This window comes from Sander lucioperca, chromosome 18 (genome assembly GCF_008315115.2).
Source record: "Sander lucioperca isolate FBNREF2018 chromosome 18, SLUC_FBN_1.2, whole genome shotgun sequence".
In the NCBI taxonomy this organism is placed as follows: Eukaryota; Metazoa; Chordata; class Actinopteri; order Perciformes; family Percidae; genus Sander; species Sander lucioperca.
The window spans coordinates 21,632,387-21,645,572 of NC_050190.1; positions in this window are offsets into that span (position 1 = coordinate 21,632,387).

Below are 13,186 nucleotides of genomic sequence, written 5' to 3' on the forward strand. Positions count from 1 at the left end.
TCTCTCTCAGTCTATTCTGTTTTATTTCTTTTAGTTCTGTCCTTCCTTCCTCTTCACATCATTATGTCCTCTCTCTCTCTCAGCCCACCCTCCTTACTCGACTTTGTTTCAGCTGTTGATTTAGCATCAATCACTGCGAAATCTAATTTGTCAAACCTCAATCTAACAGGGCCCTCAACCCTGTGCGGCTGTCTGTTTGTCTGGAGCCCCACAAATGAGATGTGTGATAAGGCAACAGAGGGAGTTCTGCCAGGAATAAAAACAGACTTTTGCACTTTGATGTCAAAGCAGATCAAAAACAACAGAGGGCTCTTTGTGGTACAAAGGGAGTGTTTCTCCCCTTCATCCATCTTCCCTCAATCCTGCACCTTTTCTTCGCAACCAGTCTGTCACTCTGTGAACTGTCACATACAGGCCCCTAACTTGTCTTACCTACCTGAACTATCTATATCCATCTACCTACCGCAGGGAAGAGATCTGGCTCTGGGTGTGTATGAGTGTGTCTAAGTATGTCTGCATGTATATATGCGCATCCCTTGAGGGTTTTGTGGCAGGCAGTGCAATTTGCGCAGTATGTACGTTGGTGCACAGCTGATAAAGACATGCAGTATATTCTGTTTGTCTATTTGTCTTCTCATTTCTGGGTCATATACTTTTAGTTGCATCTCGCAGGCAATCTTCTTCCCAATTACTTTAGCACACCCAGGCTCTTTCCTGTCACTTAGATTTTTGCAGACACACTCGCGCCTCCATGTCTGGGAAGACATCGTCAGTGGCAGTGCAGGTGTTAGGGATGTACAGTACATCTTGTGACCCATCAGCCCACAACTACCCTGCATCACACCCTCCCCTCAACCAGTCCCATGTTCCCGACATGGGAGTCATTTGTCTTTTCTGTGTCCGCTGTGATGATGTGGGATAACGTCGGGGGCCAGTGGAGCAGACAGGGGAGTATTGGAATATCGATCCTCCTCCGCTCTCCCTGTCCTCCTGCTGGAGTTTTTTTTCCTGCCTGTGTGATAAAGCGACTGGTGCTGATGGGTTTTGGCTCCATACATTGTTTCTTATACCTTTTGTGCGTGTGTGTGTGTGTGTGTGTGTGTGTGTGTGTGTGTCTGTGTGTGTGTGTGCGCGCGCGCGCGCGTGTGCGTGTGTGTGTGTGTGTACGTGTGCGTGTGTGTGTGAGACAGAGCAATTTATTTGTAGCTGGAGTTGTTTGTGACTGTATGGGAGTGTTCATGTTCCAGTTAACTCTGCTCTCTCTCCATTCATATCCAGTACATTCCCTGCAGTGTCTGTTTACACTGTGCACTAATGACTGAGCAAACGTGTAAATAAGACACAATGTACACACCAAGTAAAAAAAGGGATCTGGGAACACAACGATGTGGCTAAAAAAAAATAAACAAATGATAAAATTACCTTAACTCTCTGTTCTAAACAACTTCCTGGTTTACATTTTACCAATCATTGTTACTGTAGTTGTGTGTGCTCACAGTTTTTTTAATGTGCAAAATGGAGTGGTTTAGATAATCTGGACAAATTGTTAACTTGTTTACAAATGATCACTCCCGAAAAAGTTTTTCAGGCTTACAAATGTTTGAGTAATACATGTGCATCAAACTCCTTCTCTGGCTGAACCAGCTGGTTCCCTGCACAAAAATAACAAACGGATAAAGTTCATTGTGGGTCTTTAAAACCTTTTTGGACCCAATGGCTCAAATTGTGATTTTTTTTTTTAAACTTGGGTGAAATCTTCCTCATCTTCAAACTTTTCTTTTGTTCTGTTTGTACGGTATGTGGAACTGTCTGTCTGGAGTGGCAGACCCTTGTGCATACACAAACATTGTATTGTAAACTGGCACTGTTTCTCTAATAAAACTAAGGAAATTATCAAAAAATATGGTGATCCAACTCATGTACAAATCAATGCAGTTATCATAGAAGTGGTCCAATATTGTTGTTATCTTGGTACCATCATTGATTCTTATCTCAACTGGAGCTCAAAAATACAGACAACATTGAAATACTCTAATGCCCCTGGAAATAGAGGTAATGCAATATTGCAGCTGTTTTTCCAAAAATCAACACTGAAAGCATCTTCCATTTTCTTGGCTGGTATACTGTACTGTCTAACTCTTGCTCCACACAATCAGTGCCAAACACAACATTACATGTCATTTAGCTGACGCTTTTATCCAAAGCGACTTACAATTGCTATATATGTCAGAGGTAACACGCTTCTGGAGCATCTATGGGTTAAGTGTCTTGCTCAGGGACACACTGGTTGATGTATTGCAGTTGGAATTGAACCCAGATCTCCCACACCAAAGGTATGTGTCATATCCACTGCGCCATCACCACCACTCGTCAATATGCACGAAGAGTCCTGCACACTGAACAGCTGGTATGAATGGTTACCCTAAGATCAAAAGTTTAAACTCCCCTCTTTGCAACTTGAGCTGGGTGTGACCATAGACTGTAAAAATAATGAATGAAGCTTTAGTGCCTGAAAAGTGAAGCCAATGCAGAAGTGCCTTAAACCTGCATTCTATTTAATTTCCAGCAGGGGGCGACTCCACTGGTTGCAAAAAGAAGTCAGTTTCTGTAGAAGTCTGAGAAAATGAGAAAATGACCCTACTTCTCACTCGATTTATTACCTAAATAAACATTTTCATAACGTGTTTATGGTCTCCATCGCTAGTTTCAAGTCTTCTTTAATATAGCATGATGTTCATTTTGTGAATTATGTTCCTACTTATTTTAAAATTGACGATAAAAGCAGGGGATGCTTTAGGGGCGTGGCTACACACCAACCTGTCGATCATGACAGAGGCTTAGCAACGCATATCGATGGTACTGTGTACATTAACATAGCAGCAAACTTGTTTTTGGGTGTTGTTCATGTTTTGGTATTAAACTTTAAACTTTGACCCTCTCACTTTGTGTTTCACTTCATTAAAGTTAATTGGAACATTTGGTCGCCTAAAAAGTGTTTAGCGTTATGCCAACCAAGCTAGCTAGCTAACGCTAGTGTTAGCTGGTAACTTGGTAAAAGGGAAAGTTTGCCGATTTTACAGATGAATGGTGGCAGTACCCGGAGGTCCGTGTATATCCACTGGTAAACCTCTGCTGGATGACTCTCTTCAGAAGGGTTGAAAATCGTCACATCCGTTTGCAAAAAACAAGATAGCGTTGCCAGTATTGCAAAACTCGAGGCTTCAAAACGGCAGTCCAATGGGTAACGTCACGGATGCTGTGTCCACTATTTTTATAGTCTATGGTTGTGACACAACAAACTGAACGAGCATGCAAATCTCTATTAGACCTCAAAACAAGAACCTAAACGTTGTGTTTATGTCACTGTCTGTTTTACAGCAAGATAAATGTTCTCCTGGCATAATCATATATAATTGTTCTTCTTTGTCTGGGGGATTTGTTGGTGGAAAATGTCTTATCTAACTCCCATTACAAAAAGCATGACTGACTGGGTGATGAAAGCCAGTTGTTGTGTATCATCACAGAGCCCCTATTATCCTTTTGGCTCGGCCTCTGTTGTTCTGTTCCTATCTGGTCAGCACTGCTTACTTTGGCAGGGAAAAGAGCCAGTGTCTGCTAACTGACTCCTGGTTGTTATGGAGCTCAACATACCCGTATGGAAAGCGACATCTGCAAAACAAAAACACACCCGTTGTTGGGGAAAGATCAGCACATGATGGGTGAGAAGAGGTGATAAACATCTGCATGAAAACTTAAAACAAACAGGCACAACCGTGCACATGTAAGTACATACATATCTATTAAACACATGCAGTACATTTTTGTTGTGAACACATTTTTGCGTTAATTCTGTGATTTTCTTTATGGATTATTCAGCTTATAGAGGAAGTCTGCTGATTTTACACATAAAAGTCTGTTCACAGGTCTTGGGGAGTACTACTGCGTATGTGAAAAGTTGTGTGAAGTAGCGTCGGTTGGGGTTGAAGACTTTAAGTTTGAAAAAGAAAAAGAAATCTGGGGGTTTGGAGTTAAGTACTGAGCTTACCAGACCTCAGTAGCCCACTTCTCATCTCCGCTTGAGGCTATACTAGCCGACATTGTTTAGAAGTATGGGAATTTTCTCAACCCATGAAGGAACACTTCATCCCACAGTTTATCTGAAAACTAAGTCACAAAGGTTGGAGATACATGGTTATTACTGTAATAAAACATATAAACCATAGAAATAAAATGAAAATAGAATGGACATTGCCATTCAAATCAACATAACTGGATGGTGAGAGCGGCCATTTTTATGTATACCTGTAAAGTACTGTGACTGTTGTAGTGGGCTAACCTCTGCAATAACTTCCATATAAACCGACTTGTGGAAAGTCCCAGACTCACTGAGGTGCTGCGACAAATGCAGTAGAGAAGTACGAAGCATGGGAGGTGTCTTCTGTGCCCTATGTCCGTTGCCTTGCTGCTAGACAGGAATTGAGGATTGCTAAATTGAATTGCTTCAGCAAGAGACAGACAAAGGGAAAACACACTGTGACTGTGACGCACTTTACGGCCCCACTGACATGTGTTGTCACCATAATAACAATTGCCATTTTCTCTTGAACTAGTCAAATGACCACGGCAAATATCCATTCTACTTTTGTTCTATTTCTATGTTGTAAACACAGTAATGCATAATAAGCACTTAGAGCAAATCACATGTAAATCACACAATATTCAGGTAGGCTATTAAACACAAATGGACACGCACACGCACACGCACACGTGCGTGCGTGCGCGCACACACACACACACACACACACACACACACACACACACACACACACACACACACACACACACACACACACACATACACACACACACCACACACGGTTGTACAGTATAAGGGCTGATTGTGATCTGTGACCGCATGTGGTTAGAGTGGTTCTTAACACACCAGCACGTCAAGAACAAAGCAATAATTCAAATCTGTTCCCAACTTCCACCTTGCAGAGCCAAGATGCTGCATGTCATTTTATAGGCCCTGTGCCACAACCCCCCGCCCCCTTTCCTCCACACACACACACACACACACACACACACACACACACACACACACACACACACACACACACACACACACACACACACACACACAGCCCACCAATCCACTCCTCAACACCACCAAAAGTAATTTGTCATGTTCATGATAAATTATACCCTCTCCAGTTCATAACCTACAGAGAGAGAGAGAGAGAGCGAGAGAGAGAGAGAGAGAGAGAGATAGAGAGATAGAGAGAGGGGTTGGGGGTGGAGAGCCAGTTGTTTACAGCTGTCATTTGTATTTGATTAGCCTAGAAATCTAGATGCACCCTAGCGGCAGCAAATGTAATTTGCAGCCAGGGGGTCTAGCAACTCTCCGTTGGCTTGCGAGCTGGAAAAACCAAACTCTGGACTGGCCAATCACATCGTGTATAGAGTCGGTGGGCGGGCTTATGGCTGTTGCTGCTGGCAAACAGCGGTCTTTCGAATTGGCTTTGGCCGCGACTCTGGAAGACTTGGAGTTAAGCTTTTCTTTGAGAAAAGAACAAAGAACGGCACGGCAAGTCATTCTTAAAAAAGGAAGATGTGTTTGGAGTTTTGCCGACCGGATACGGTAAAAGTTTAATCTATCAACTAGCTCCGCTACCTTCTTCGTTGCTCTGGTTGGTTGTAGCGCTATCCTATTGCGTGCAGAGGGAATTTGACAGACAACCGTTTATCCCACCCCTCGGATTGAGCCCTGCCAATGGTGAGTTCTCAGACCCAACATCTTGATGTGGGTTTGGCTTGTCAGGCTAGTATTTGATGCTAAGAGCAAACAAATGAAACATGACAAAATATGGTAACATGAGGAGGTGTTGGTGCATTGCTTATTTCTGCATGGTATTTGAAGCTGTGGGTGGTAAACCGTGGATCATTTAAAGGGTGGGTAGACTTGACAATCGAATTAGTCCTTGCTGCTTTCTAGTGAATCAACCAAAAAAGGCCAACAATCACAGTCCAGTATAAAGGTCGGCTCACTGAAATTATATACAATAAAATTACACTGCTCTCTTACTTCTAGTGCTGTCTAGATAATTTTTACCTTGGATTTGTGTCAAATGCAGTAGGTAAATCTTGGCCTGTTTAATAATATAATAATATTATATATAGAGTTGGTCATGTGAGGGTTAAAAATACTGTGCATTCAAACTACGGCAAAATACACTTTGATTGTTTGCTTATTTTACAATATCATCGACAGGTAGTTAATGCAATGAACCACAAACCATTTATTCATAAGTTTGTCTGCTCTGTTGAAAACATTGTGTTTGTTTTTTGCAGCGTTTTTGGTTTAGCGTCAGTTCTTTTGGAGACTGTAGTATTGATGTGAGGGCAGAAATCTCAGAATGGGATATCTCAAAGTCTGTCATGTTTTCTTCGTGTTTTATCAAAACAGCCTAATTCAAAAATGTGCGGGACTATTGGAATTGTGAGCCCACGTCATAATCAATATAACTAAAACACGGGGGGGGGGGGGCACTCAGATGGCCGTTCTCCAGTTAAAAAAAACACACACACATATGACCAAGCCAACGGATTTATTAAACAGCATTAGTCTTGGAGGTGCAGGGTGGAAGAATAGGGCAAATCTTAGAATAGCCTTATACAGTATGTGTGTTTTTGGAGGCTGAATGCCCACAGGAGCAGCATCAAGCATGGATATAGACACAGCCAGGGGAGAACTCATCTGTTCTTTGGCTCTTAGCTGTTCCAACACTCATAATGCCTACATCCCCTGGGTGGTATTGCTTCTATAATAGCCTGCAACTATGCAGCGCTGAAAAACAACCTTGCTAATTCTCACACAAACCATTAGAGAGAGACCCGTAGAGGGAAACAGGGGGGACAGAGTGAGAGAGTGTGTATGTGTGTGTATGTGTGTGTGGGGGGGAGAAATTCTGTGCTTGTATTCCCAAGTCCAACAGACCTATTTTGTATTCAGATATGTTGGCTTAACTGGGGAAATGCTGATAACTCCTTGACACAAGGTCACACATTATATGCCATTAAAAAGCAAATACAGGTATGTGTAATCCACACACACACACACACACACACACACACACACACACACACACACACACACACACACACACACACAAAGTTGACAGGTCAACAGAATTATGTAAACCACTTTGTTTCATCTTCATAACCGCCTGAGGGCTTTGAGCAGTCAGGGTCACTGACACGATTATCCTATTATATTAGATAAAATAAAGGCGATGGAGAGAGGCAGTGAGAGAGGACAGGCGGGCAGGAAAGAGAATATTAAAAAGGCTCAGGCATGTGGGAGCGTCTCCAGGTACAGTACGAAAGATGTGCAGGAAATACAATAGATTCCTCTGTGGCTAGTCAGAACCTCTTTCTACCTCAGGAACAGGTGTGTGTGTGTGTGTGTGTGTGTGTGTGTGTGTGTGTGTAAAGGTGTGTCTGAGAAAAAGAGAGAGATGGTATGAGTCATGTGAAGTGACAGCAAGAGAGGGGGATTTTGAAGTGAACTTTGAGTGTACATCATATACATCTCATATTTTTTCATCTGGCCTCAGGGAGACTGGCTCTACTTCACTGTCAGCCATGACAAACTCCACTGATTGGCTTTATTCACTGCTTTGTATGTGCGCCTGCATGCACAGGTTCACAGGTGATGCATATGTTGATGTATATGTGATACTGTAATGTAATCTGGCACTGATGTATCATGTCTTTAGCTGTATCTCTTGTTTATAGGTGAGAGCCAACCCTGTCTTCGAAAAATGTTCGTATACAACTAATTAGCATCAGAAAAAACATAACTTGTCATTTTTACTCTTCCAACTTTGTACAGATTAAACAAATGATATATGACTTATTATTCAGTGAGCTTTAGAAGTGGTGGTAGATGGAGTTTTGTCTCTCGTTTTTAATCTTTGAACAGAGCCAATCTAACTTTTCCCGTGTTTCCAGTCTTTATGCTCAGTTACTAAGCTAAGTTAACCATCTCCTGGTTCCATCTTCATATTTAACAGACAAACATGAAGAGTGGTATCAATCTTCTCATCCTCCTGGCTGGAAAACTAACAAGCATATTTCCTTTAATAAAAATGTAAAAAAAAAAAAGATTAGTGCAGCTTTAATTTTTTTAAAACTTTTAACCAAAAGATGATCTTTCCCTAACCGTAATCAAGTTTTTTTTAATGTAATCACGGGTGGGTCACAAGATGCATCCAACCAACCACCCCAACCTCCATCCTGTGACTTCTCTGCAGTATAACAATGTCACACATCCTGGACTGAATTTTTTTTTGCTAGTATTCATAATCCAGGCAGGACTTTCATTTTCCCAGATGTATTTGGCAAAGCAAATTATTAGTACATAAACGTATTTTGTAGTAGACTGGGTTGCTCAACAGAGTGTATATTTCATCAATAATGTGTAAGTTGAGTGTCTTACACAATGATGAGTGTCTGCTGGTTGTGCACAGTGTATGAAATGAGCTCAAATCTCCCAGGAAACAACTGGAGGCAAATAAAACCAACTAAAGAGAATGAGAAGAGGTGAATAGAAGGTCTGATGAAGGTGTAGATTACTAGGATATTAAATGTTGAACAATAAATCTGATTCACAGAGCAAGTGTTGTGCCAAGCTTTTACAGCTGATCTTAAAACATTTTGTGTTCACCTCTCTGCTCCTGTTGAATGAACTGTTGTTGTTTTCTAGGTGCTCATTTAAAAAATGAAATAGAAATGAAAAACTGAGGGGAAATTACGTAAAGGCGACGAGAGCCAGGTGTGGAATAACATCTCCCGACTATGACAAACATTACCGTTTTAGGAGAAAAGGGCATTTAACTTTGAATGACAGTCTGACGATAGAAGCTTCATTTTTTTTAAAGATATGAAATCTGCAGACAATTTACATCTGATTTCTTTCATTTACACTATATATTTTGCTGGTGGAAACTGAAAACACTAGAATAAATCAGCACTTGTGCATAGCTCAGTAAGAATACATTTGGTGGGGGTATAGAGGAAAGGAGCTCACACTCAAGACTTAACATGACATCACCACATTTATTTTGAAAACCTCCTGAGCTAAATAAAAGAGAAAAAAAACACACTGGAGTCTCCTTTTTTAATGCCACCAAAACACATTTTGGAGTCATAATGCTCAGGCACAAAAAATGAGGAACAACAAAAGAGGAAAACCTAGGTTTATCACCTGCCTTGCTGTGCTCTATAATGTAATGCGATTCAAATCCCCAGCTCCCCTGAATACTCTGCTGCATGGCTGCGCTCCAAAACAAAAACCTCCTTCACTGTACCCTTGACGCTACAACCCTAATGGTGCTTTTCGATGACGAGGCGGGGAACAGAAAACACCCCAACAGTCAATTCTCCTGCACGGCTCTCTGAAGATGAGTTCTGACGTGGGTGTTTGCTCAAGGGCAGCAGGTAAAGTGGAAAAGGGGGGCGTACAGTATCTTTGGTTGGCATGTTTGACACATGCTGCAGTGCATTATAATCAGCCTGGCCATCAGTCAGCCAGCCCTGTGCTATAAGCCCGCAGCATCAATTCAATCAAATAAGCGTTTGTGATTGCCATGCCTCTGGAGGAAAGCTCTGAGCATATAGGAAACATGTCAGCCTAATGTCTGACACACTCTCTATCTGACTGATCAGACAGCCGCAAAGATAGCCACGGAGCTGTGGCTTCAGCAGGCTTTTCTATGTGTGTGTGTGTGTGTGTGTGTGTGTGTGTGTGTGTGAGAGGATCGGCATTGCAGAATACTTGACTGGAGAGTTGCTGTGTAAGGACTTCAGCCATTGATTGATGATAATGAGTCCTGTTTAAGTCCACATGATGGGGAAGAGAGAGGAAGTGAAAGAGAGAGGGGACAAACTGAAAAATGGGTTCTGAAGAAGACCGACAAAGAGGAATGAAAACAAGAGGTGAAGCCACAGGTTTAATATAGGTGGAAAATCACATCTAAGGGTGAAAAGGAAAAAAAAAGGATGTGAAGGATGGAGCGGAAGAGAGAAAGAGAAGTGCAGGAGGAGGAGGGATGAGGGAGAGGATGAGCGAAGATGGGGGAAGAGTTAGAAAAAAAAAACTGTGTTTTTTGCAAGAACCCAGGCCATCTGGTGGGATAGAATTACATTAGGGATGCACATACAGTCCTCATGCTCCTGTCTCATCAACACATAGCACAGCTGATGGTTTATGTGCGTGTGTGTGTGTGTGTGTGTGAGATTATTGTGAGCATTGTGAGGTTCTGACCTTGACATTTTTATCAAAATCCCAAACCCCTTACCCACACTGAGCACTGATTTGCACCAAAACTCTTATCTGGTCAAGCATTTTTCCACACAATGAAGCATGGGAGGTATCCATGCCCATAAGTGCCTGTTCAAACTGTCCAAAGAGAGGGGAAAACAACATTAAGAGGACTGGGGCTGCCTAATGTTGCAACTATTACCTCACATAAGAGCTCTCCCACATTCCCATTTACTCAATGTGTCATGCATGAATGATCCAATACAAGCAAAAGTGGAATATTTCCACCAGGGGCCGGTTAGATTAGCAGAGGGGGTTTGGCACTGTCCCCCCGAGGACTCCCCGGCTTCTCCCAGGAACACAGAGCAAAAGTAATCAGACACAAGACACATCTTTCTTATCTCCGGCTCACTCCTAACAAGCACATAATTGCTAATATCTTTGCTGAGCTGGAGAACGAATACCCCGGAGACTGGCTATGTATATACACCGTGATAGAGAGATGAGGATGGGTTGCTATAGGAACTAGGAAGCCTTAATGTGGTAATGCAAGGGGGCAGGAGGGGAGGAGAGCGGCATGAGAGGGAGAGCAAAAAGGTTGAGTCCTGAAGAACTGTACTGTGTTGAACTTTTTCATGTTTTATTCTTCTTTGAAACTGATCAACAGGGAAGATTACAATTATTAAACAGGAAATAAATGATTGAATAAGTATTTACTGCCATTACTGTGACAAACCTTAATCATTACTGGTACAGCTGCCAGTTGTTTTTTTAGAGGCCGTATAATAAGCTAAATGAAGATTGAAAGTAAAACTAACAGTTGAGTTTAAGCTAAGTACACCTGTGTCAGGAGGGGGCAACATGCAATTAGTTAGTACATTTCCTGCCAAAAACTATATCGTAAGGTCAAAAGAACCAAAAAGATCAGAGACACGGTAAGTGAAAAGTACCAGTCAAGTAGGGGTGGAACGGTACACAGAAGTCATGGTTCGGTTCACACCTCCGTTCAGACATCACGGTTCGGTTCAGTACAATGGAGGGAAAAGCAAAACAAAAATGCAGAAGGCAATGTTTTTTTATTGTGCATGTCTCAGGCTGTACCACCTAGTGTCATACAGTCTCTCCCCTGAGCTAGCTGCAACAGCCTGAAGTATGTAAAGTAAGATGTAAACAGTAAACAATAAGTACCCCACATCATCTCCAGACTCCATCTGTAACTTGTAAACAAAATAAGACAATCAGCTATAAAACTAAAAATACAGCATCTCTTATTTATGAAAGTGCAAATTACGTAGAATAATAACAAACTAAACCATTCCCCCACACAAAAGTCTTTTTACTATTAAGTGGGACAGGCATACCTTTGCCAACTGGCCATGACCTTCTCTGCTTGTGTGCTGCTCATAAAGGGGCCGAGTCTGTTACACTGATGCTTTCATTTCCCACTCAGTCAATAAAATGAGCAGTCACCGTGGGATAGCTTTCCGTAGCACGAGAAGGGAGGAGAAGTCGGACAGTTTTTTTGTCTCGTTCCAGTGATTGGCACATCTGGGTGATGGCGTCGGATATGCGTTAGCATGTTAGATGTATTTCCACTCACATACCCGACTGCTGAACAACGCCGACACAGTCCTCATCTTATCCATCACTTTCTAACTGTTGTGGGTCGCCACGGGGCTACAGATTAGGTGTCCCTAAAGAAACGCGTATCTAACAGTAGTTCCGCATTACATTAATTCATTTGCACGCAAGTTTTATGTATTTTTATACCATGTATTCTCCGTGTAAATTCATGTCACGCCCGTACCGTTTCGGTTAAATACAAATACATGTACCGTTCCACCCCTACAGTCAAGGGAAGGATAGAGGAAAATGTCCAAGGCACTAGCCCTTAGAGTACAGTAAGGCCAATAGTAGTTATTTTGGCTAGTGTGCCAGAAAGCGTGCCAGAGACTCACAAACACCCTGGCCATTACAGTTAATGTTACTTCAGTCAGAGACACTTTAAGAGCCAGCCCGACGCATAAGCAAACTAAGCGGCTGCTTAGGGCCCTGTGGCTACCAGAGGGCCCCCAACTGTGAGACACTTGAAATGTCTCACAGTTGAGCTTATAACAGAGCCAGTCTATTTAAAGATAGTGTTGTTGCTAATTGGTCTCACATTAGTCTTTAAATACTTATTTGTACATTATGAGTGCTTAAACTAATATTTACAATACACAAGTTGGTTTAGTGCCAAGTGCAGTGGCAACACGTTACAATGTGGAGAGTCCCCAAACCAAATCCTGCTTAGGGACTGTTCGGTATTTATGGAATGGACCACCGGAGGAAAATAGGGGAGGGTCATGTCTTTTTATTTTATGCTGAGGGGAGGGTCATCCAACATTTTTTAGTGTGGGTGGGGGGATCACCCAACTTTTTTATTCATGAAAAGAGCAAAATTTCAAAGTGGCTTGTTTGGTGCATATTTATCCATGTAGCTCTCAGTCTCGGCCCCCTAGCAGATGGTCTGACGATGGAATATAATGTTCAGCTTCGGCAGCTTTACCTATGTGCTAAAATATACAATGACGATAGTGACGAGTCCATAGCAACCAGCGTTGAATTGGTTAGCCTATATCCCAGCGTCCTTTGCTGAATGGTCTCAATGTTTTATTGTTCTATTTCATATGAATACTAGTTTACTAGAGGAGTAACTTAGTATTTGAAGTAATGCAGTAATACATGAAGTGTGCATCTAGTTTCCATGCTTATTGTGTTTCCACAACAATGTTAGTGAGTAAATCTACTGAAATGGCCACCACACCATAACAGAGGAGTGTAATGTGTAAGATGAGAATGCAGAGGTTAACTCCTTTACAT